The sequence below is a fragment of the Juglans regia genome, chromosome 3 (assembly GCF_001411555.2).
Source record: "Juglans regia cultivar Chandler chromosome 3, Walnut 2.0, whole genome shotgun sequence".
NCBI classification, from domain to species: Eukaryota; Viridiplantae; Streptophyta; class Magnoliopsida; order Fagales; family Juglandaceae; genus Juglans; species Juglans regia.
The window spans coordinates 20,752,562-20,780,482 of record NC_049903.1 but is presented as its reverse complement, the minus strand read 5'-3'; the positions used below and the strand labels follow the sequence as shown (position 1 = coordinate 20,780,482).

At 35.0% G+C, this 27,921-nt stretch overlaps 1 non-coding gene across 1 annotated transcript; it reads right to left on the bottom strand.

The window, feature by feature from the left end:
• Nucleotides 1-11,875: 11,875 nt before the first annotated feature.
• Nucleotides 11,876-11,982, bottom strand: LOC118348096. Its single transcript, XR_004801242.1, has one exon. It is a non-coding gene; the product is annotated as a small nucleolar RNA R71 (small nucleolar RNA).
• Nucleotides 11,983-27,921: the final 15,939 nt, after the last annotated feature.

Genomic DNA, 27,921 nt, shown 5'->3' with positions numbered 1-27,921 from the left:
ATTGGTTTTTGAGATAATGGTTGATAAGGATGAAATAAAATTGTCCAAGAAATGACTTTTAAGGATGAAATTTAAATTTCATCCCAAAATATTTACGAAAGTCATTTATTGCTCCATTGATCAATAAAACATTCGAACGAGATATTTACTGACAAGAAATTTCTTCCTCAATAAATTTTTTGTTGTTGTGGGAAATTGTAGAAGAACTCCCCAAAAAGAACCATTTACAACGATTTTTTGTCACCATGCCGTAGCCACTGTTGTCGTCCCCACGCTCAAATAACTTTTTACAATGATTTTGCTCGCCACAAAAAGTCCAAAAAAGTTTCCAAAAAGTCCAACAACAATGGCAAACAATCATGGGAAAAAAACTAGTTTTTCCCGTTATTTTTTGGTATTCCAAAAAAGGGTTTCTCTTTAGCTCATAATACTTTTAAACTAGTACGGTGCCCCCCCTTCCCCAAAAACTTTTTGCTGCAATTTTTTGAAGTTGTTGCAAGTACTTGATTTTGGAAGTTCTTGCAAAAGTTTGTATTTTAAAATTTCATATTTTCTAGTATTTATTTACTCAACTTTTAACATTATTTAGATTTTAATGATAAATTCATTTAGCCCAAGAACAGAAGACGCGTCTCAATAAAAATAAATTTGTTGCTTTGCACCAAAAATATTATCTTGCTTTAAAGATATGTATGCTATGAAGGTGATAAGAATAATAGTAATTTATTCAAAATAGTAGGTATATTAGAAATAAATAATGTGCATTTCATGTGTGCTAGTGTGACAGAATGAGGTTAGTTTTGCCTTTTTATTTAACTTAATTATTATCATATGTATTCTTAAATATTATATATTACATTACTCCTATCACTACCTACAAAACTATTTGGATAAGAACAAAAAGTAGTGCTACATATACTTACAATTTTACTTACAGAACTCATTTTGTTAGTTTTCTTTTGAGATTCAAATTTCCTGATATTCGGCATATCAATAATTCACAGGTGGAAAAGTAAGTTTTTTGTAAGTTGTTCTTAAGTACATTTAGCTTTTTCCAAGAACAAAATCAACAATTCAGAAATGATAATGATAATTTGTGTACAAGTATGATAAGCATCTATCCCTTGATAGTGTTCCTTTGTGATAACAATCAATCTAGCCCCTTAATTTATGTACACCGAGTCTAATGAAGTTAATCGTGATTATGATCATAATTTAACAAATCCAATTCAAAGACAATCTTCAGCAATGTTAATCAATATTGGTTGTTGATTATAAGATACCTTTAAATTAGACTATTTGGGAAGAAAAGATTAATTATAAGATATAATATGATTTGATTTGTTTCCTTTAGTTCTGAAAGACATACATACATACATATATATATATACACATACACATACATACATATACAATCATGCGAGATTTTTGAAATTAGAATAAAAGAAAAAATACTTTTTCCCGCTACTGAAGTTGCCGAAAATTGTTGGCAAAATCGACGAGAAGAACCATTTCCAACGATGTTTTCTTCTCACGGCATATTCATTGTTGTCCCCCCCCCCCAAAAAAAAAAAAAATTGCGGCAAGGCTTTTTTTTATGTTGATGCAAATGCTTGGCTTTCGTGAGAAATACAATTATGTTTTTTTAAGTGCAAAAAGTCCAAAAAATAATCTTGACAAATACAATTATTTTTTCTGGCAATTTTTTGGTAGCCAAAAAGAAACACTTGCAACAACACATTGCCACCAGAAATCAATATCATTCCCGGCAAGGTTTGTTGCCAGAAATACAGATTACAGGTGAGCTTTTCTCACATGAAATAATTTCTACATTCTCTATTCAGTTTGAAACTAGTACGTTTTCTCTCTAGAAAGGAAAACATCTCATAATATATTTAACCATAAAATAGAAAATAATATACGTTTAAATTAGTTTGTTGGGGAAGAAATGATTAATTATAAGATGCAATATGATTTGATATGTTTCCTTTAGTTCCAAATTAATTGACTATATATGTGTATATATATATACATATTTCTCATTCAAGTCTTATTTTCTTTTCATCGGATTATATCATGCTATATTTTTAAAATTTTACTACAATAAAACCACTATTTCTAGTGACTGAAGTCACTAAAAATAGTAGCCAAAATTGCTGAAAAGATCGATTTCCGGCGATTTCTTCTCATCATGGCATAGCCGCCGTTGTTTCCTAGCCCTCTCTCCCAAATAACTTTCTGTGCCGATCTTTTGAGTTTTCGCAAACACTTGATTTTTTCTAGCGATTTTAGTTGCCACAAAAATTCCAAAAAAGGACCGCATAAAGTCCCACAACAATGATAGATAATCATAGGAAAACAATTAGTGTTTTTGACAATATTTTGGTAGCTGGGAAAAAACATTTGTTGCAATATTTCCGTAGAGGTCTCCTGAATTTGGCTCATGTTGCCACACAATATAATGACATTGAAACTGTCTCCTCTCTTAACCTTTAGAACTCCCACGAGTTTGTTGGCCTGAAATAATTTGTACATTCTTCATCTAGTTTGAAACTAACTATTAAAAAAAATTATATGAGCCTCATATTTATTCAATTTTTAACATTGAGTACGCGAGATTAGCATATCTTAAGACTACATAATAACATCCAAATTATTTTCCTATTTCATTTACATATTCTTTCTTCACTCGTTCTATCTTTTCTTTTCTTTTTATTTGTTTGTCTTTTTTATTATTTTTTAACCTTCCAAATGGTTATTTATTATTATTTTTACCATGTCTTTCACGTCACTACAACAAATATTGCTTTTTCTCGAGAGTGACTGTCGTGGAAAAAAGTATACCTTAGTGGGAAAAACGTTTTTGCCACCAATTTGGTCCATGGGAGGCTCGTGCCATATAACTAGTGAAGAAAGAGTCTTTCTTCACCAAACCACAAGTTTATGGGAAAAACCTTCTTTTTCCCGCAACGACATCTGTGGCGATTAAAGCATTTTTTTTTTTGTGCCAAATATGGTCCCATCTACTATTGATGTGGTGGGAAATAATACCGTTTTCCATGAAATTAGGTGGTGGAAAAAAAACTTTTTGCCTATGAAACTTCTTCGTGGAAAATGGAAAATGAAAACTGATAATTGTTTTCTTCATGAATCTTATTCATGGGAATAGACTTTTTAGCATGATGAATTTCAACAGCTAAACTATTTCTCATCAACCACCAAGTGATACAAATACAATCAAATACTCAAACTTATTGAAGGCTTTCTACTCAATAGACCATCAAGTGATAAAACCAACACCTGAAATTTTATTCCAATCAAAAATTAAGATAACCAATATATATAACATAAATAATATAGTAATTTCCAACACTGCTCACTGCGTTAACCAGTCAATTAAGGCCATGAAAATACATCAATGTTTGCAAATAGGATGTTATAAGAAGGAATTAGCCAACGTGGTTAGTAATGTTCATAACAAATCCTTGTGCCTAACTACATGTATACATATTTTTGGACATATAGACATGTTACTGCAACAAACATATGCCGCTCTTGTTTGTAAGTGAAGACTCTACAGATGGGATAAGGTTGTTTGAAAAGCATGCAGGGGTTAAATGTCACATCCACAATAGCCATTTGACAATGCCAGTTTAGTTGTTCTCAGAAGTAATTTTTCCACATAATCAAATGAATTAAGCAGTCAAAATTTAGATAGCATTTATTCCTCCATCCATTTGAATAAAGTTAAACCTAAGCAACATTTACCAAAAACATCCATGAAGATAACAAATTATCTCGTTAAGTTTTCTTGGTTAGCTTGCTTGGTTTCCCTTTTTGCTCTTGTTAACTTTCTACATGCATGCTGCTGGCCTAACGTCATCACAAAATACCAAGCCATAGGATAAAGGTATTTATGCAAAATTATATCAAATAAATGGAGATTTCTGTGAATAAAATTGTAGATGGTGATTTTTATTACCCTGTTATAAACTTCTCCAAACTTTTTATTAGCAACTCTAGGAGACCCAAAGTTATACATAGTAACAGAAATTGCCCCACACCTGATACACAAAAAAAAAAAAGAAGGAAAATATAGTTAAATTTCATTGCCATTACTCTCCAAATGCTGCACTACCTTAAAAAGCAACAAATACGTAAGTACTAATTTTACTAGGAGCAAGTAGTCTCTATCAATTCCTAATCATAAAAATATCAAGTTAGCTTTTCACAGTTTCCGAATACATAGACCTGAATCGTGAATGGAATTAATTTTCTTAAGTATGGAAGAATGAAGGACTCTATAAGTAGAAAGATAAATAGCGTACTTAGCTACCTGGCTAGAGGAAAGCTCGAGAGCAAGAAGGGTAGCCAACGCTCCACCTAAACTATGCCCGGTCACATACACATGCCATTTGAGCAGCGACTCAGAAAGATTATCTCTATCACCAAAACAAAAATCACAATAGGGCATGTTAATATAGCCAGAATGCATGACAAAAGTGTGTCAGTTATTCAACATAGCCTAATCATTCAACTTAAATATCAATATCTTGTAATGCTACATATCAAGCCAAACCCTAAAGATATGAGCTAGGAGCTACATATATGTTCAAACCACTAAAACAAAGTTTGGAAAATATGTACACACACATGGTTTGAAACATAATATTCTTCTAATTATTCTAAGAAATCATAGCTTACTTTAGTTTAGTAGCTACTAGAAGCAAAATGAAACACTAAAAATAAACTTATAACATCAGCATGAAGCTGATTAAGTATCAACTATCAAGTTCCTTACGATTTAACCCTCTACATGTTTCTCTCATGTGATATTAAGATATATATTTGTTTTGGTTGGAATTGATAAAGTTGAAAAAAAGAACAACTTACATTTGACCAACAGTAGATTTAACGAGAGAAATTAAGAGAAATTATCCTTGTCCTGACTGTATCATATGCACTTAGAAAACCACTATAAACTTGAAATAATTGGCGAACGATTACTTACATTAAACTAGAAAACAGTTTTTGTTAGCATTCTGTGTATCTCAAGAATGCTTTTATAACTGCTATTATATTCAACTATAATTGTATATTTTTAAATGATCACTTTTTCAATGGATCATAACTCTCACGTTTTTCAACAATTATACTCTAGAACGATTGTATTTGTCAATGCAGATCGAAACATTTTCACTCTACATTTGATTAATTTCAAAAATAGCTAGGCCTATGATCTATTTTCTTCTCATGTAGAACATATTCTTGAACTTGATTATCTTCTATATGACTCTTCCTCCAAAGATGAGTTAGAAATAATTGACGCTTTTGCTATGCACGCAAGAAAAATGATTGAATAAAAAAAGGAGATCAACATGCATGGACATCCCACGATTTTGGTTGACTCAGTAATTCTTATATTAGGCATAGTTGTTTGCAAGACCAACAATACCATTAGGCATGCATACTTCTGAGTAGTATTAAAATTTACATCATGTACGTACATATATATTTATGCGATAATATTATATATATTGAGTTCTGTCCCTAACTTTTACTTTATTTTTTTATTTGAATTTCAAGTAATTTTAAATCTTCACCATTTCAAAAATTGTCACATTAATTTGTACCTATATATATATATATACATTATGCATAAAATTATAATTACTATAGATTGCTTTTTCAAACCAACATTAATAAATCCTCCTGTTTTTCGAAGAAGGTTTCATATGCTTCATGAACTTTTTCTATGATGTTCTAGTAGAGTCAAAACTGGTGCTGTGGTTAATCTTCTTTTGAGTTCTAGGAAATTCTGCTCACATTCCTCACTCCATATGAACTTGACAATCGTCCTGGTCAATGCAGTGAAGGGTTTAGATAACTTAAAAAACCCTTCTACAAACCTTCTGTAATATCCTACAAGACCTAGAAAACTCCTTATTTCCTGCACATCCCAGGGTCGTTGCCAATCCAATACTGCCTTTACCTTGCTAGGATCTACTGCTACTCCTTCACTGGAGATAATGTCCTCTAAAAACTTCACCTCTTTTAGCCAGAACTCACACTTACTGAGTTTAGCATATAACTTATGTTCCTTAAGTTGCCCTAACATAAGTTCCAGGTGTTTATTATGTTCTTCATTTCTAGAATAAATCAATATATCATCAATGAACACCACTACAAATTCATCAAGGTAAGGCCTAAAGATTCTATTAATCATATCCATAGAGGTTGTAGCCTGGTGGGGCATTGGTTAATCTAAATGAAATCCATGGCATCCATGCGTGTACTTTTCCCTTGGGATTTCTAGAAGGATCTAATGATGAAGACTTAGAGTTTTTGGTCATGCCACTTGTCAACCATGCAAAGGAGTTTTTTAAACTTCCAATGAAGCCAAGGATGAAGGAAGGGGAGAAGGCTTGCTCAACCTTAGATTTTCAAAGGAGTCTTTCATGCAAGGAGTCTTTTAGATTTTCGAAGAGAACAATCATGAGAAAGGGGAGATGAAGGTATTTATCCATGACAAGGGGTGCCACTTGGCATCCATGCATGTATGTCCCTTAAGTTCCCAAGAGAAGCAATCATTGAAGGAAGGAGGATGAAAGGTTCGGCTAGTGTAAGAGTGAGCCATTTGGCTCCCATGCAAAGGCTTAATCTGTGACTCTTCATTTTCTAGTAGAAGTAATGATGGAAGAGATAAAAGGCGGAGGCAAGGGAACACATAAATAGGGCCATTAATGGCCGACTACCACACAAGATAAGGGGGAGACCAAGAGTCATTTGTACATTTTCAGCTTTTCTCTCATTCTCTCCTTTCTTTCTCGCCAACCCTAGAAGCCAAGAACCATTTTTCTTCCTTTCCAAACACTACTCTCCTGCATTCAAGTGAAGAATTCAAGGAAGCATCTCGTGAAGCATAGCACAGTAAGAAGGCTCAAACCATATTCTTTTTTAAGATCACATATGAAAATGCTAAAGATGGATTTAGAAGTTTCAGTTTGTGAGGGAAATGGGTTGATTAGTGTATTGTAAAGGGCAAGAAGAGAACCAAGGTGTAGTTTCTGCCATGGGAGGATGGACCATGCTTGAAATCAAGTTGAGTATGGTTTGCGTCTAGGATTTCATAGAATTGGAACCCTTAAAGAGAATGGTTGAAGGAAGAACCTCTTGAGTGAATGTGAGATAGTCGTCCCTCACTAGGGTTTCTCATGGACTATTTTCATTGAGTCACTAAGAGAAGAAACATGATCTACAGTGTCACATGCACGTTTAGAAACTTTCGGCCATTAGGGTTCCATGCAAACATGTATGTTTTTGTTACACTTCAAGCACACATGGCCATTAGGGTTTTTACAAGAAAGAACTTGTCACATTCGGCCATTAGGGTTTTCCCTAAGTGAAGGGAGAGTCTGATATCATTTGGTCCTAGGGCTTGTTGCCGTGTATATATATGTAAGTGAATCAAAAGAAAAAGGCAAAGAACAAAGAAGGAAAATGTGGATAGCTGGATGGCTTAAAAACCAGTTAGGGTTAGATGTTTTAATACCCTTGGTGCATAGTTCATGTGCGTAGATTTTAGCATTTTTCTTAAAAAATCTAACACTTATATGTTACAACTTGCTTGTTCATTGATATTTTGGAGCTCTGTAAGTTAGCCTCTAACTTACTCTTGGATAATATACTTATGTCTTTGTGTAAACCTTTCATCTATATTATTTGTATCATTTGATGTTTTGTTTTCTCTCAAATTTCACATGAAATGATTGGTTTCCGCCATTGTATGATTGACTCTTCATGATATGTTCAAATGATGCTTGCTGAAATTTTGGTCTAAATGATATGCTCGGAGCTTTTAAGTATTGTTATATGCCATGTTGAATCATCATGTGTTATGCCCATGAATATGCATCTGAATATTTTAATTATTTCAAGTTGTTCACATGTTGCATTCATCGCTTATTGAGCATAAGTACATGCCATGATTACATGAAAAGTTTATATGGTTTCGTGAAAAGTTCGCATATCACATGTTTCGAGTTGTACATTAAAAAAAAAAAGGTCTTGACACGACCTCAATGCTAGGATGGGGGAATATCATAGTGGAACTCTCATGTCCACTCTGGAGTGATTAAATTAGAGTGGTAACCTTTAGGATAACAAAGTAAAGTTAATGAACTTCAAAGTAGCAACATCTAACGCTATTGGGTGAAATACATGGTAAATATGGTGAAGGCGAATTGTGAATTGCTGTATCATATTGTAAAGCTCATGGTGAAGGTGTTTCGATCTGCTTGAGTGTCTCTGTATATAACATATTCACACCGGGTCAAAGGGTCGGTAATGTGGTGCAATAACTAGCAGCAAGCCCACATTTCATAGGGGTAGTCCTGACGTGTCCATTCATTGTTATATGGTATAAGTGTATAAGTGCTTAAAATGAAATGGCACAATGTTACATTGTTACAAGTTCTATGTTTTCGAGAAAGGAATCTAGGTGGGACAAAAATGTGTTTTGACGGAATTACAAGCTTATACTCACTCATTCAAGTTCATGTTTACCTTATATATGCTTATGTTAGCTTTGTGTATATTTTTTGTTTAACTTGCTAAGATTTCTTTAAATCTCAATGTGATAGTTTCCACTACATTCTCACTGGAATGGTAAAAGTTGTGACATGGCCTGAGGATACTAATGGGGAAGCGTAAGTGCAAAGAACCCCCAATAGTTAAGGAAAGCCCGAAGAGGCTCGAGAAAATCTCGAACCCTTCACTAGTTGATCGACTAGAGGCACCCTAAAAGTTCATCTGTGACGTTTTAAAGCTCTTCAAGAATATTCAGAAGATTCTAGAAATGAATGACTTCTAGATGTTGAAAAACAATGTTCTGAGGATTTTCACGAAGGATCATAGTTTGGGACCCTATTTTGTATGGATATTTTAAACAACCTTGTATTTTGGGAGTATTAGTACTTATTTTGGTACCATATTAAAATTGCTCAAATCATTAGTAGTCTGAATCATTGCGATTATTGGGTACTGCTAGAAACATGCTATGAGCATTGCATGTTAACTGTTATGTACAAACAGTGTGTAACCTTGTGTTACATATCTAGATACTTCAGACACTGTCCAATCCCAAGTGAGCTCTGGAAGCATTACAAATTAAAACTCATCTCTACATGTTAATTGCCTATGTGCTCATTGTTGCACCATTATATTACTCAATATTTTCTCATAGTAAACTGCCTATTGTAATTTTCTCATTATTTTTTTTAGATGGCACCGTACAACAGGAAAATAATTGAAAACTTTATGAGTACGACAATTACAATCATTGTAGATAACCATATCCAGTTGCTAGGCAGAGGAATGCGAATCTATTCCTAGGCAACTACGTATCCTAGGACGTATGGGATACCTTTGGTTTCGCTCTAACCTCCTGATAGTAGATTTGTACCATCCGTAATAGCCCCTACCATAGTAATTCTTGCTCCTCCACCCAAAAATGAGTACCCAGATTTTTCTATGGAAGACTTGTCCCATGACGAGCTCAGTGGTATTAATCCATAGGAAGGGTAGAAATATTTCCACAGTTGTCTGTGATGGGAAAAATTGTTATGTAATCTTCTTATTTATAAGAATATTTTATTTATTTTGTTGGTTATTGATAAGTGTTATTTTTATGTGATTTTTATCACTGTTTTATTTATGAAAAGTGTCGTTTTTCTTTCAATAATATTGATTTTATTTTATTTCTATATAGTTTTTTTTTTTTATTTTCTTGAATTAGAAGGAATAAGAAGATTTAGTGCTAAAGGATGTCATTTTGGTACAAGAGAGGAGATTTGGGTGAGGAGACTGATGACCAGACTAGGAGCGAAAACTTGGGTGAGAAGGCTTGGCGACAAGGTCCTGGGCGTTTGATTGGGCGACTAGTCTAAACAACCAACTTAAAAGACCAACTTAAACGACATCTTGGGCAATAACGAGACAAAAGGCGAGCAGCTTTTCCACTCGGTTGGCGAGAGGAGTCTGTCATCCCGGTCGGGAGTCTTTCCACTCGATAGGCAAGGAGACCAGTTATATTCAGTGCATACTACATTTACCCGGTGGGATAATTCTTCCCGACCAGGATCAGTCTGCTGTTGACCTTCAAATCCGAGTTCTGCAATCAATCTGTTGGTGACCAAATCCTTCCAAGCTCTGTAATTCAAGCCACATATAACTGAATCTTCCATTTTAGATAATCTCGTTATTCTTGGGATAATTTCTTTTATGTTAACATCTATCTTTAGAAACTATTTTCCAGATCTTTAGGCTAGATTGTAGCTGCATTTATCTTGTTTCCATATTTGAATTTTGACATCTATTTAATCTCGACTTATGAGATGAATAAGAGGGTCTGCAGTTTTTAGTTTTAGAGAGTCTGTGTTTAGGTTTCGATAGTTTAGAGTTTATTATTTGAGTTTCTTTCAAGGAGGTAGATCTGGGAACTAGAGGCGAGAGTCGCATGCTTCATCAATTGATTCCAATGAAGAATACCAATTTTATTGTTTTTCTTTTTAATTTCATTATGAACTAATTTTATTTTCTAGAGCTTTGATGTAGTCTAGCATTGAACACATAATATATATTCTAAGTTATTTTATTTTCAATATTTTCATAATTTAGTGTTTATTCTTTGTTCTTAATGCTTGTAATTTTCTAGCTAACTATTGTTCGATCTATTGAATCATAGTGAGACCGAGAGGTGATTAAAACTCTAGGATTAAACCCCATTAGTTAAGCAAAAGTAGAGATACTTTACCGTGATTAGTGTGATTTTTAAAAAAAATCCAAAGAATTTAATTGGAGTTATTAGTTAAATTCACATAGAGATATAAGTTATTAGCTTGAGATATTTTTGGTATTGTTCGAGAGAAAATATTGAATAGTTAAGAGATTTTTATCATCAGTTTGGGATAATTGGAATTTTAAGATAAGGAAAAATAAATTGTGTGAAATTTGCTAGGTAAAATCAAAAGTTCTAAATCTATTTTTATTATCTTTAAAAAAATCTTAATTTTAATGCTTTTATCTTCAATTTAATTTAGATAATCTATTCTTCAAATTTCGGTTTTCCAAATAGTATCTAATTTAGTAAATTTCAATACTCAATAGCATAATTAGTCCTTGTAGGTTCGATATCCATTTTTTTAAAAATACTTTACTACTTGTTACGATTCTATGCACTTGCAGATATTTTTATGCGAACAATTATTTGGCGCCGTTGCCAGGGAATTGTTATTTGTTATTGATATTGATACCAGCTAGATTTTTACTATTTTGAATTTTATTTTATTTTATTTTTTTTAAAAATTAGAATTAGAAGTGCATGCCTTGATCTAAATCATTAGAGCATATACTTTTCGATCTTAAGATTGAAAGAACCTTATGCCGGATAAAAAAAGAGAAGAAGAAAGAGGTCGTTGCCTCCAAATTTAATATGGTCGACTAGGAGCATAAGGCGTTAAGAGACTACGCGATTCCCTTTGTCAAGGGGGCGACATCTAGTATAAGGCGGCTAGCTATACAAGCCAATAACTTCAAGATCAAGTCGGCCATCATTCAAATGATTCAACAAACCGTCCAGCTTGGGGGGTTGTCACAAAAGGATCCTAATGTCCATATTGCAAATTTCTTAGAAATTTGTGATACTTTTATACACAATGGAGTGACAAATGATATGATTCGATTAAGACTTTTTCCTTTTTCACTTAGGAAAAAATTAAAAACTTGGTTGAACTCTTTGCCGCTCGGCATCATCACTACCTGGGAGAAGTTGGCACAAATATTCTTAGCAAAATATTTTCCTCCAGCTAAGACCGCGAAGTTGATGAATGATATAACTGCATTCACCCAATTTGAGGGTGAATCATTATATAAGGCATGGGAGAGATACAAGGATCTATTGTGCAAGTGTCCACATCACGACCTCCCTGCCTGACTTCAAGTACATACATTTTACAATGGTTTGGTACCCATAAATAGATCTATGGTTGATGCGGCCGCATGAGGGGTATTAATGAGTAAGACCCATGAAGCCACATATGGACTTCTGGAAGAATTGGCATACAAAAACTATCAATGGATTGTGGAGAGAGTAATGCCAAGAAAGATAGCTGACATTTTTTAACTCGATTCTATAACCACATTGGCGGTGCATATAGTAAATTTATCACAACAACTAGGTAAAATGAATGTTAATGTTATTCAAACTAATGTTGTTTGTGATCATTGTGTAGGAAATCACTCAAGTGTAGATTGCCAAATGGGGAATCCTTTTGTCCAACCGAGTCATGAACAAGCCCATTACGTGTCCAATTTTCAATGTTAAAATAATCCTTATTCAAACACGTTCAATCTTGGATGGATAAATCACCCTAACTTTTCATGGAGCAATAACCAAGTGCCAGTTAGACCACCTCAACAGTTTCCATAGCAAAAGAAGAAGCCGACACTTGAGGATATGTTTATGCAGTACATGCACAAGACTGATATGGTGATCCAAAACAACTCGGCTTCAATCTGCAATCTTGAGGTGCAAATTAGTAAGCTCTCAAGCATGCTTACCGAGAGGACAACAGGGACTTTACCGAGCAACACTATGACCAATCAGAAGGAACATGTCAAAGCCATAACATTGAGAAGTGGGCGGACATATGACCAGTCTGTAAATACCGAGGGAGATGCAGAAGCTGCCGAAAATGTGGATTCCTAAAAGAAGGAAATCGAGTACGAGGTGAAAAATACAAATCGGGATCTAATCGACCAGTAAGCTGAGAAGACTAAAGGGAATAAAGGGGCTGCAAAACCCAAGAAATCCAGGGAGTTGATTTTTGAAACTTATTCTCCTTCAATATATGATCCACCAATTTCTATTCCGCAGAGATTAAAAATAATAATAATAATAAGATTGATAATAAGTTCTCTAAATTTCTCAATATATTTAAGTAACTGCATATTAATATTTTTTTCATTGAAGCTTTAGAGCAAATGCCAAAATATGAAAATTTTTTTTAGGACATATTATTAAACAAGCGGAAGTTGGAGGAGGATGAGATTGTAATGTTGACAGAGGAGAGCAGTGCAATTTTACAAACGAAGTTGCTGCCTAAGTTGAAAGATTCAGGGAATTCCACAATCCCTTGCACTATAGGAAATTCATATTTTGATAAAACTTTATGCGACTTAGGGACAAGTATTAATCTAATGCATCTCTCTATTTTTAGGGAATTAGGTCTTGGAGAAACAAAGCCAACCACTATCTCTCTACAATTGGCTGACAAATCTATTAAATACCCGAGAGGACTCATTGAGGACATACTTGTAAAAATTGATAAGTTCATCTTCCTGGTCGACTTCATTGTGTTTGATATGGAGGAGGATGATGATATCCCTTTGATACTGGGCCGACCTTTCCTGGCAAAGGGGAGAACTTTAATTAATGTCCAGTAAGGGAAACTTGTTTTGATATGAACCCGCGGGAAAGGAATTCCCTTGAACCCACAATCAATTTGAAAACACCCTAGGAAAGCCAAAATCAAGTCAATAGATGGAGAACCTAGACCCGATGAGAACTCGTTTCAAGAACCTAGATTATATTAAAATCTAGACCCGTTGAAGAACCCGTTTCAAGAACCCAGATTACAAAGGAGGAACGCCACAAAGGTTGTGATTTACCTTTGATAAGTTCAAAAGTTCAATTAAGAACAAGAGGAGTAAAACTCAACTCACAATGAATAGATTCATTAAATTTCATAAACTTCATAATCTGATTAGAATGAGGTTACATAGAGTATTTAAAGCAAAACCTAATGAAACCTTAGCCAAAATAAACCCCCATCTTCCAAAAGTGCCCCTGGATGAACAGTGCCGCGGCTACAGTGCCGTGCTACAGTACTCAGCTACAGTAACCCTAACCCTAGTTCAATAAAATAATAACTTTCCCAACATGCCCTTGCATAGGCTCCCTTAAGTGCTTCTCATAATAAACTCAATTATTCTAAACTAATAAAATAATTTCTTTAAATGAATTAAATAAGTTGAAACCCTTCAAGAGTCTAAAGCCTTTAAGTCTTGTCGTTGCCCTCTTTCGTAGCTGATCAAATGAATTAAAATTGGATCTTCATCCTTCAAGCCCCATCTTAAATGTTGGGCTCTTGCTAAACTTGTCCCAAATGGATTGCATCAATCCTTGCATTTTCTCCTTGATCTTCTTGGCCCATCTGGAAGTTGCAAATGATCTTTAAGACTAGACCTATCTTGGTTCCCATCATTCCCCCTCTCCTCAAAAGGATTCGACCTCGAATCTCCACCTGGATCAAAGGGAAATTTGTTAGTAACATTGAAAATAGTAGAAACATGATACTTACCTGGAAGATCCATTACATATGCATTTTCATTAATTTGTTTAAGAATTTGGAATAGTCCATCCAAGCTACTCATGTCATCAACTAGTAAAGACTTTAAATCTAAAGGAGGAAATTGATTAAGTAAACAAACAATTTCAATTGGTGAAAATTTAGTAGTAGCATGAACACTCCAATTATATGTAAACTCAATGAATGACAAACAATACTCCCACAAATGTTCATGAAGTACATCTAAAGTCTTCCTCGAACCAAAATGACCACTCCAATATGCAAGCTCAATGAATGGCAAATGATACTCCTGCAAATGTTCATGCAACAAGTCAATGAATGGCAAATGATACTCCCGCAAACGTTCATGCAACAAGTCAATGAATGACAAATGATACTCCCATAAACGTTCATGCAACATGTCTGAAATCTTATTTTCACGAGAATGACCACTCCAATTATATGCAAACTCAATGAAAAGCAAATGATACTCCCGCAAACGTTCATGCAACACGTCAATGTATGGCAAATGATACTCCCACAAATGTTCATGCAATACATCAATGAATGACAAATGATACTTCCACAAACGTTCGTGCAACAAGTCTTTGAATGGCAAATGGTATTCCCACAAACAGTCATGCAACACAACAAAAGTTTTCCTTACACCAAGGTTACCCAACAAACCAGCATGTCCATCACACACAAGCAACTTACGCATAAAACTAGTAGGCACACAAAATCTAATCTTTCTAAACAAGTACCAATCTAGTTTATAGAACTTACCAAAAGATGCTTTCTCACATGTCCCATACACACTAGCAAAGTCATCATCATTAGCATGCAATTCCTTATCATATTCAAGTCTCAACAATTTTGCATCTAAAATGAAGACAAGGACATACCTTCTTGCTAAAGTATCAACCACAAAATTTTTCATACCTTGTGTGTATTTGAATACATGAGGAAAAGTCTCAATACAATCATCCCGCTTAGCATGCATTCTAGTCAACAACTTACTTTGTTCCTTTAAATGTGTCAATGACTCATGTTTTTCCAAGAAAGGTCGGTTAGGAATTGTCGCACCAGGCACAAAGTCAATGTAGTGCTCTATCTCCCTAATAGGTGGCAATCCACAAAATGCACCACTTGGAAACACGACCTCATATCCCTGCAACAAAGAGACAACAATACTAGGCAAACATACGTCAAGTTCGTTAGGATTAAGACTCGCCTTAGCATAAAAACTCACTTTTGTCTTTCTACTTCTCTCTACAATCTCCCTTTCTTTTTCCTCTTCTGCCTCCACTCTTTTTTCTTGACTCTCAACCACCTCTCTATTTTCTTTTTCTCTCTCTCTTTCTTTTGATGTTTCGGCCTCATTCTCTTTTTTCCTCTCACTCTCTTTGTTCTTTTCACTCTCTGTTTTTCTTTCAGTCTCCTCTTTTTTTGAACTCTCGGCCTCACAATTGTTTTTCAACTCATTCTCTCTTTTTCTTGAGGTTTCAGCCTCACCCAAATCTTTTCCCTTTGATGGTTCGGTCTTCCCCTTTGCTACAACTTGATCATTTTTGTCCCACTTTGATTTCCAAGGAGTACTAGAAACCGAAGTATACCTTGATGTACCCTTTCCTTTTAGCCGTTCTCCACCTTCATAGCCATGTGCACCATGTCCTCTACCTCCTCATAATGTTGCAACTCAACTACATTGGCTATCTCCCTATTCAACCCCCTCAAAAATCTTGTCATCGTGGCCTCCCGATCCTCCACTACATTAGCCCGAATCATAGCCACCTCCATCTCCTTATGGTAGTCCTCTACACTCCTAGACCCCTGTATAAGATTTTGTAATTTTTTGTAGAGGTCTCTATAGTAGTGGCTAGGTACAAATCTCCGCCTCATGATAGCTTTCAACTCTCTCCATGTTTCTACAGGCCTCTCAAGATTCCTCCTCCTATTGGTCACTAATTGATCCCACCAAACAATCGCATAATCAGTGAACTCAATTACAACCAACTTCACCTTCTTCTCCTCAGAGTAATTATGACAATCAAACACCAACTCTATTCTTTTCTCCCACTCTAAATAAATTTCAGGGTCAGTTCTACCTTGGAATGATGGTATTTTCATTTTGATGCTCCCAAGATTCTTATCTACTCCATCTCGACCCCCAGAGTTTGCCCTAAGGCCTCTTCCATGCCTAACTCTTCTATGTCTACCCAATCCAACTTCAGATGTTAGCACTTCCTCATCCTCACCATACTCTCCATTCTCATACCCATTCTTAATATTAGGCTCATGTCGCCTCCTATCTTTCTCTGCTTGCAGATTTCTAACCATTGCTTCTTGATTATCCATGCTATTCCTCACTTCACCTAACACCAAGTTCAACCGCTCAAACTCATGTTGCATGGCATGCAACACAAAGGATGAGTTATCTACTAGCCCCCTTGGTGATGAGCTACTCCGATGAGACATTACAAGGTGCTGCACAGAAGAATGTTAGTGGTAAAAAAGAAAACCTCACACACTCCCTTACGTGTTTCAACTCGAATAATGACACTCTACTCGTGTTTCACTCTTAATGGCTTTTTCCCGATAATAGTCTCACACTCTCTTGCCTTTTACCTCAATAGGTTTTCCACTCAAGTTCTTTCAGAACTAAATGAACTCAATCAAGACAAGGCAACCTTATTTTATCCCAACTAGTAATTAGATTCAGGAAACAAGAACAAGAGAAACATGAAGGAATAAAAATGACATGAGAATCAATGAAGTTATACGAATGAAAGAGTAGCAATAAGACAAGATACCAACTTGAGTGATGTATGCAGCAGCCCCTTTGATGGTAAGGTTCAATCAACAAATTTCTTTCTTTCTCATTGTTGTAACTATGTAACAACTTTGAATATGCTACCTTCTCTTCTCTTCAAATTCTTCTTTTTTTTTTTTTTTGGAATTTTCTTTTCTTTTCTATTCTTTTCCTTTCCTTTCTTTTCTTTTCTTTTCTTTTCTTTTCTTTTCCTTTCCTTTCTTTTCTTTTCTTTTCTTTTCTTTTATTTTCTCTAATTCATCCACAAACAGCAATATTCAATTGTGAAAACCAACCAATTGAATTCAAACACACAAACATGGACAATGAAATAGAAAAGAATCAATGGAACGACACTCCAAGCAATTGACAAACTTAGAGATGCAGGAAACCCTAGAATTTTGAAACCCTAGGTGATGCAAATTTCAGCCAAACCCAAAACCTTAAGAATTTCGGCAGCCTACTTTTTATTTCAATTTTTTTTTTTTGGCAACCCTAGAACAATGAAGCCCTAGAATTAAATTTAAGGATACTAAAATTAAAAGATAGAATCAGACCTGATTGGAAACCTTGCTCTGAATACCAAATGATATGAACCCGCGGGAATGAATTCCCTTGAACCCACAATCAATTTGAAAACACCCCAGGAAAGCCAAAATCAAGTCAATAGATGGAGAACCTAGACCCGATGAGAACTCGTTTCAAGAACCTAGATTATATTAAAATCTAGACCCGTTGAAGAACCCGTCTCAAGAACCCAGATTACAAAGGAGGAACGCCACAAATGTTGTGATTTACCTTTGATAAGTTCAAAAGTTCAATTAAGAACAAGATGAGTAAAACTCAACTCACAATGAATAAATTCATCAAATTTCATAAACTTCATAATCTGATTAGAATGAGGCTACATAGAGTATTTAAAGCAAAACCTAATGAAACCCTAGCCAAAATAAACCCCCATCTTCCAAAAGTGCCCCTGGATGAACAGTGCCGCGGCTACAGTGCCGTGCTACAGTACTCGGCTACAGTAACCCTAACCCTAGTTCAATAAAATAATAACTTTCCCAACATGCCCTTGCATAGGCTCCCTTAAGTCTTCTCATAATAAACTCAATTATTATAAACTAATAAAATAAGTTCTTTAAATGAATTAAATAAGTTGAAACCCTTCAAGAGTCCAAAGCCTTTAAGTCTTGTCGTTGCCCTCTTCCGTAGCTGATCAAATGAATTAAAATTGGATCTTCATCCTTCAAGCCCCATCTTGAATGTTGGGCTCTTGCTAAACTTGTCCCAAATGGATTGCATCAATCCTTGCATTTTCTCCTTGATCTTCTTGGCCCATCTGGAAGTTGCAAATGATCTTTAAGACTAGACCTATCTTGGTTCCCATCATGTTTTGAGGGTCATTCTTGTTTTGAATCTATAGAATTCCCTTTCGAGGTGCATTTTTGTTTTCAAATAAGCGTCCGAGACATGGTCAAGGCCGACGAGACTTATGGAGCTGAATTTTCAAAGCTACCACTTGAGGTATGTCTTACTCACTCTACATCTATTGAATCCGAAGATGAAGAGATTAGGGAGTGTGAGAGATATTTGGAAGCTACACCATCAATTTCTCCTTCAATAAAACTCAAAGTGGAAGAACTAAACTCATCTCAGTTGACATCTCCAAGTAAGGAACCACCCAAGCTTGAACTCAAACCGCTTCCATGAAATTTAAGATATGCTTTCCTAGGTCAGGACTCTACTTTTCCAATTATTATTAATAGTTCTTTGAGTGATGTAGAGGAAGATAAGTTGTTAAGAGTCTTGCGGGAACACAAGATGGCTTTGGGTTGGACCATCTCAGAAATCAAAGGAATTAGTCATTCAATTTTCATGCACAAAATTTTATTGAAGGATAATTTTAAACTCGTCCAACCCCAGAGGAGATTGAATCCATCGATGCAAGAAGTGGTTCATAAAGAGGTATTGGAGCTTTTAGATGCCAAGATCATTTATCCAATCTTAGATAGTGCATGGGTAAGACTGCCCAAAGAAAGGAGGGATAACCATGATCAAGAATGACAATAATGAACTCATACCAAAGAGGATGGTCATGGGATGACGAGTAAGCATAGACTATCAAAGACTGAATGATGCAATTGGGAAAGACCATTTTTCCTTACCTCTTATTGGTCAAATGTTAGAAAGATTTGCCAACTACGCTTACTATTGTTTTCTAGAAGGATATTTCGGTTACAATGAAATAGCCATTGCACCCGAGGATCAAGAGAAGACTACTTTCACCTATCCTTAGGACACTTTTGCATATAGGTGCATGCCTTTTGGACTTTGCAATCCGCCAGCCACTTTCCAAAGATGCATGATGTCCATCTTCTTGGACATGATGGAAAAAATTTTAAAATTCTTCATGGATGACTTCTCGGTTTTTGGTCACTCTTTTGATAATTGTTTATCTAATTTATCTTTGGTTTTGTAGAGATGCAAGGAGAAAAATCTTGTTTTAAATTGAAAAAAATGTCACTTCATGGTCTAGAAGGGAATAGTGCTCGGCCACTGCATTTCCATCAAGGGAATTAAGGTTGACCGAGCAAAGATAAAAGTTATTGACAAACTCCCACCACAGACCAATGTGAAGGGTGTGAGGAGCTTCTTGGGTCATGCCCGATTTTATCATCAGTTTATCAAGGATTTTTTCCAAATTACTAAGCCTCTCTTCAATCTGTAGATTAAACATACTTAGTTTGAATTGCACCTATCATTGTATCACCGGATTAGAATTTTTCCTTTTGAATTAATGTGTGGTGCTAGCGATTATGCTATAGGGGCTGTTTTGGGGCAGAGGAAAGATAAGATTTTTCATGTTATTTATTATGCAAGTTGGACCTTAATGGAAGCTCAATTTAATTATGCTACTACTGAAAAAGACTTGTTAGCAGTTGTGTTTGCCTTTGACAAATTCCATTCTTATTTGATAGGTTCGAAGGTGGTCGTCTACACTGATCACTCAGCCCTTAAATACTTGCTGTCGAAGAGGGATGCCAAACCAAGACTGTTAAGATGGATTCTGCTATTACAAGAGTTCGATTTGAAAATAAAAGATGAGAATGGTACCGAGAATGTAGTGGCCGACCACTTATCTCATCCTGAGCTTAAAAAGGCAGTTGGCAAGGAAAATTTCCCAATTAATGAGACCTTCTTGGACGAGCAATTAATGGCTATACAAGTTGTTCCATGGTATGCCGGCGTGGTAAATTATTTGGTGTCCATAATTCTACTGGCCGAGAAGACATATCAACAAAAGAAGAAGTTCTTCTCCGACTTGAAATATTATTTTTGGGAGGAATATTTTTTATATCGGCACTGTACGGATCATATAATCAGGAGATGTGTGCCCGAGGAGGAGATGGAGAGCATACTCAGACATTGCCATTCATTGGAAGCAGGTAGCCACTTTGATAGAGCAAAAACAGCAGCGAAACTTTTACAATGCGGCGTTTATTACCTGACTATTTTTAAAGACTCTTTTAATTTTGTTAATTTATGCGATCATTGTCAAATGGTTGGCAACATTTCTAGAAAACATGAGATGCTTTTAAACAATATTTTAGTGATTGAATTATTTGACTTTTGGGGTATAGATTTCATGGGTCCTTTTCCAACCTGATATTCTAACAAATATATTTTGGTTGTAGTAGATTATATCTCCAAATGGGTGGAAGCGGTCGCCTTGACAACCAATGATGCGAGGGTCGTAGTAAATTTCCTGCAGAAGAACATCTTTCCCAATTCAGCACTCTGAGGGCCATAATCAGTGATGGTGGGAAGCATTTTTGCAATTGCCAATTTGAAGCGCTATTGACTAAATATGGAGTTACACATCACATGGCGACACCATACCATCCTCAAACGAGCGACCAGGTCGAGGTTTCTAATCGAGTGCTGAAGCACATACTGGAGAAGATCATGAGTGCCTCTCGGACAGAGATTAAAACCCTATGTGGATGGAGACTTTAACTTGGAAAATTGTTCCATCGATCTCGCCAGTAATAAATGATGAGAGGACAATGTCTAGCTATAGATTTTAAATAAAGCACTTTTGGGAGGTAACCCAAGGTTTTTATTTTATTTTATTTTATTAACTTTTGTTTTTACTTAATATTATTCATTTTCTTTCATCTTGCAGGAACGAAAAGGCGAGGAAATCTCCAAGGAGTACACGGCTGCACCTTCAAGGAAAAGATTCAATTGGCAGAATTGGAAACAATCAGTGGAGCATATCTTACCCTCTCTCATTCTTTGCTTTAGTTTTTCTTCATTTTCCCATTGAGGACAATGTGATATTTAAGTTTTTTTTTTTTTTTTTTTGGGGGGGGGGGGGGAAGGATATTATATTATTTATTTAAAATAATAATAATAATAATGATGATGATGATGATGATGATGATGATAAAAACAATATAGTTTGATGAATAAAAGCCTATGATAAGAATAAGATTGAAATTGATTATAATTTTTAGGAAAAAATCTCATTGCTTAAGTTTAGTTGTTAATTCTTTACTTGATCTTACTTAATTTGATATTTTCTATGTTCAATGAATACTTCTTATGATCATTAATTGTTTTGAGTACCTAGAGAGATTTTATATGAATTTTGTGAATTTGCATGATTTCAACTTACTCCAGAACTTTTTTTATTACACTCGAGGCAAAATCCTAGACAAAATATTACTGAAAAAATGATTAAGGCAGTCTTTGGACCGATTGAGTCTTTCAAGCTTACATATTTATTATCTTTATCTCTAGTCACCCCTTTGAACTTTATTAAAATATATTTTGGCCTTGTATTTTTCTTTCTTGTAAATCTCATACTCCCTACCCTATTTGAGCTTAAACACTGACTTTCTTACCTTTCAAGAGAACTAAGTTTACACAAAGTCACAGACTCATAAGAACATGAAAGGTAAGAGAGGTAGAAGATCTACAAGTAAAGTTAATTATTGCAATATTATCAAAATCAAAAGTTTGGAGATGTGAAGAGTTAACTCGTCCAGTGTGTGGCCAATAAGAAAAGGCCGATGAGAGTCATCCACAAAGGCAGCCGAAAAAGTATGGAATATTTCCATGGAAAAATAAAAGAAAAGAAAATGTCCGACCTGCTGAATAGAGGGGTAAATAAAGAGATACTTGAAAGTACATTAAAGAGATATGTTGAGAGATTTACAATGATTGAGAGGAGATGCTAGAAGTGAGAGTGCTCTATTTGTTCTGTGGGTGTTCAAACTTAAGTTCTTTTACTTTGTTTGAATCCTACCATTTCTTTGTAGCACTAACCCTAGGAAGTAGACGCTTTCCACACAGCCAATGCAAGAGATGAGAGGGGAACACCGTAGGAGGCAACTTGCCAAGTTGGATAGGTAGACTACACCTATTGGTAAGAGATGGAACGTATAGAACACCATTGCACCCATATCAAGGACATAGATAAGAATGGTGTAGGTTATGAGAGGAAGGCTTTACCTTATGAGGAGCGTTATCCACATCTTCACCTGACCATGTGGATGGATCGGGATACTTTCAGGGTTAGGATGTCACGGGATGGGGCTAAGTCCAGCCGAGCAGCTAAGGAGCGCACTGTAGCCATCAATCCTAAGCCAGAGACATCAGAATCATCGATGTCATCCACTCACTAAGGAAGACTACTTGTTCAGGGTCATATATCTAGCAGTGATGATGAGGAGTTCGAGCAACACATTGACCCTAAGCACTTTGGTAAGATGTTTTATGACTTCGATGACGACATGTTCCACTATATGCCTCAACATACCATGACAGTAGACCTCGACTCGCCCTCACTCGCATCGACTAGTGGCAATATGTCCAGTGATGGACAGTAGGCTTGGTGAGCAATATCTTCTCTTTTAGTTGATAGTAGATATTTGGTTTTGTGTTTGTATATAAATTTTGAGGATGAGATCTTTTTTTAAAAGGGAAGGATGTAACAGCCCATGAGAAATTCAGTAGATTATTTTCTTTAGGTTTCAGGAAAATCCTGAAAACCCCAAAAAAGTCTAAAAAATCGAGAAATAGCAAAGGTTTGTCTATCAGCTTAGTCAGTTCTTACCCACTTTGGTGACATAAATACAATTTTATTTATTTGAGGTACCTAGGAGTGTAGGAATGAAAAGTGGTTTGCGCCATTAGTTTCAGATTAATATTTAAGATTTTACGGCTCAATAAAACAACTTTCATTTCAAGGACAATAGCTATACGAAAACGTGTTTTGATTTAGAGATTCTTAGGAGTCAAAATTTGCAAAATGAATTGCACTCTTAGTTTCATAGGATTATTTATGATTTTATGGTGCAAAGTTATTTTCACCATTTTCGGAGTGAATACTAACACTAGTGTTAGTACACAGCCCAGTCAGTTTTAAATCATAGTGTGGATTATCCAAATAAGTCTAGAGAAGTATTATTTAGACACATTGCAAGATCTTAACCACACTTGGTGAATATTTGATGACACTTGGTACCAAGAGAAACCATGAGATAGAAATGTGAATGAAAGGAAATAAAATCAAAGATTGTAATCATGTCACCTAAGCCAAACACTATTTCATCCAACCATATATTTTTGTATCAAACCAAATAGGATTTCAACCCTAGTGAAGCCCAAATATTTGAGATCCAGTTGAAACTCCAAAATGTTGGTGAAAATCGAAACCCTAAATGGTTTCCCCAAACCCCAAATGGTTTCCCAAAACATATGTGTTGGTCAGTTTTAGCTTAGTGTTTATCCACTTGTTTAAATCACTTTCACATGCAATTAACCATTCAAATTCTTGTTATTAAACCGTTATACCTGCTTTTTATATCATATTATTTTCATGGAGCCAAGAAAAATTAGATTTAGGCTTATTAGAAACTGAAACTCCAAACTAAACTCTATTGAAACCCAAATGAGGCCCAATTCGTTTGGACCTATTAAGGCCCACCAAAAAGCTCCACCTATGCAAGGCTTCTTAAGAAAGTTTCTCCACTCCCATGAGTGTACTTCCAATGCCCATTTCAGCCACCAATAGTGTTTGATGGGGGAATCAGCCACCTCACCTCCAATCACACGACAGCTCCAAGGCTAAAAATCGTGTGCTATAGTCCACGGTTTTGGCTGACAACACATCACCAAATTGTCACTCTCACATCCCTTCTCAGTCCCTACAGCGGTATATGAGTCGTCCATGGCTTGTCCCTTGGGATTTTGTCACTTTTGATTCACTTTCTTGGAGAGAACTCAAGGAGAGACTTCATACAACTTTTCTAGCCTTTCTTGATTGAATTTTTCAAAGCCTTTTAAGTAAATTCTCAATAAAATCTCTGCATATAAGTTGTTCCTTTTTGAGTTTGGTTTCGATTGATATATTTAGTGTCATTTTTAGTAGATTTGTGATTGGTGAAAATTTTGTTTAAGCATGCAAAGATCATACTACAGATTATCTGGACAGTGTTTGATTTTTTATTTTTTTTTATTAAGTTCTTGGGAAGATCTTGGTCTAATATTTCTATGGTTTAAATTTAACATATTAACATGAAAGTTTCATGTGGATTTGTTACATGTTGAAAGTTTTTAGTAGGAGTTTCTATGAATCTAGATAGTTGGAAACTAGAGGTGTAAAAACAGTTTCTATTTTGAGAAAACTTGAAGATTTTGTTATGGAAGCATGCTCCTATGGTCTTGATATTCACATATGTTGTTCTTAGGAATTTTATATATGTGTTAGGAGGGGTTACTTTAAATATTTATGGTTATGATATTGAGGAAATTACTCTTTATGCATGCTAAGGTCCGGTTGAAACACAAACTCGAGGCTCACGGGTTGTATTGTGTTTCTATGCAATTTTTGCAAAAGATCTTGAGTTTAATACTTAGATAAATTTTAGAATTTTAATATGAATCATATGATGTTGTTTCTTGATGGTTTACTTCATGAAAAATTTATATCTAAGTGGTTTGATAAAAAACCAAAACATGTAGTACTAGATTTTGGAGTAAATGTGCAAACCGATTACGTTAGTTGATGTTTTGTGATCTTTGACTTGTTTGTTTAAGCATGATATTTCTTAAGATTGATTTATGAACATTTCAAGAGTAGTTTTTAAAAATTTTGGAGTTCGTGAAGTTGATTTTAAGAAGGATAGACTAAGAATATCAAGGGTTGTTCTTTGTGGTCAAAACACTTGATGTTTTGACATGAAGGAAATTGTGGTTTTTGTGATATGTGTTTTTTTTTTAATATCCTAGCATGATTTTAAAGGCATAGGATATGATTTTTGTATTCTGCATGATGGTTATAGCATGAAGGTTAGAGTTTGAAATAATTACAACAAAAATCAAGGATTTTAGCATTTGTATGTTTCGGCCTATGGTTGGTTCTTATAATTATGTTGTGTTTTAAATTTTCTTAATTAGATATTTAGATTTAGGACAAAATTTACATAAAAATTGTAGATTTTTGTGAGTTTTGAAATTAGGTTGTGAAATCCTTGAAGTAGGGGCAAAATGGTTATTTCCTCACATATAAAGGGGTAAAATGGTAATTTTTTCATGATTTAGTGTTTTTATATTTCTAAGTATGATAGTGATGAGTTTCTAACCTTTAAAAATATCTAATTATAGTTCTTGTTATTTCGTGATTTACGTCACGCTTCAATCATTATAAGTTAGCTTCTAACTTATTTTCGGGGTACTTGTATATGTATGGTGATAAAAAAAAATCATTCACGTTGGTTATGTTTAAATATATATATATATATATATATGTTAAGTTATGATATGACAAATTTTATTTTCAAGTACAAAATTATCTATTATATATTATGTCATGCCATGTTTTATTTTCAAGTATGAAATTATCTGTTACATGTTATATTATGTCTTGCCATATTTAAATATTGCACGCCAAGTTATGCCATGTGGTTAGTTATATTTACATGCAACGTCATGTCACGTCATCTACCATTTCATTTCACGCCACGTCATGTCACGAGTTTGAAGTTTGTCAAGAAAAATAATATTTTCAAATCAGTTGAGTCTTTTATGTTTATCATGAACCCAAGTGCTAGGATGTGACAATATCCTGGTAGAACTCCATTGTTCACGCTGGAGTGTTTAAACTGATGTAAAATTTCTTGGATTGATAAAGTTCCGTCAACTGGTTTCGAATGAGACTTAAATAACTGGTCGCTGGAACAAAGTCAGGCACCAATGCTGATGGTGTCAACCATAATTTACGGATGCATACATTACGTACTCACAGCAAGTGCAGATACCTGTGGTATAATGTGTATGTTGACGCATTCACAACTGGTGTAGATACTTGTAATGTTATGTGGTATCGGTAGGGGCACAAGGCTCAAGGGACCTATGTAGCATCCACAATTCATATTTAAGTAACCAGTTTATTTATGGAACAAGATTCTAAGTTAATGGTCAGTTCAAATTTAGTTTTAGTTCAGGTCATGTTTATTTCAAGTCAGTTCATGTTTAGTTTAAGTGCAAGTTCAACTTCAAATCTTAGTTCATGTTCAGCTTCCATGTTACGTTACTTCACGTATAGTTTAAGTTCATGCCATGTCAGTTTAGTTCACATCAGTTACAGTTTATGTTAGTTCATGTAATTTAATTGCCAAGTCACTCACATTTATTCATGTTCACGTTAACATTCATACTTTTACTATCATGCATGCATTCTTACACTATTAGTTTAAGTTAATTGTTAACTTGCTAAGATTTGTAATCAAATCTTACTTGGTAGTTCCAACTATCATTCCCCTCGGAATGGTAGATTTTGTGTCCAGAATTAGGAGTTGCAATAGAGGGTTGATTGGAGGAGGTCAACTAGGCAGCAACGCAACAACGCGGTGCTCATCGCTTCTATGCTCCATTTTATCGATAGCCTTTTGGCTGCCTTGGCCGAGTTGTGCAAGCTACTCGATGAACTAGACTAATAGTTATATTAGTCTTTGCATGTACTTAAAGAGCGTTGTCTCCAGTACTCTTGATGTTACAGAACTTTTGGACATCAATTATTATATATTATGAAGTTTGCTTATGCTAATTTGGGATATAGTATATTCGGTGCATAGTATTATTCCAGGAAAAAAAAATTATCTACTGTGAAATTGCATATTGTTAGATACATATTAGGTGCATTGCATCTTTATTTGTCATGAACGGGGGCGGTAACTTTATGTTGCATGTCTCAACACTTTAGAGTCCGTTCGATCTCAAGCAGAATCTGGAGCCGTCACAACTTTTATATATACCCACGTAGCCCATGCATGCCATCTTCCTCCTCTGCCTTAGGGTTGCCGCATGTGTGCTTGTGAGACCAACTCTATCTCCCTCTCCTCTATTTCTCAGCCTCTTGTTTCCTAGAGAAGAGTGCTTATTGTTCCCTAATTGCAAATTGACCATTGGGCCCTAAGCCCATTCGATCAAAGGTACCTGTCTTTACCAAGTGCCTTATGAATATCTTAAGTTGGACTGATTTGCTTTAATTGGGATGGGCTTGACATGTAAATTTGGACTTGTGTTGGAGTTGGGTTATATTTTTCAAAAAACCACTATATTATGTTTTATATGGGCTTGGTTTTAATTGAATAAATATATTAGCCCCTAAGTATTAAATTATTATTA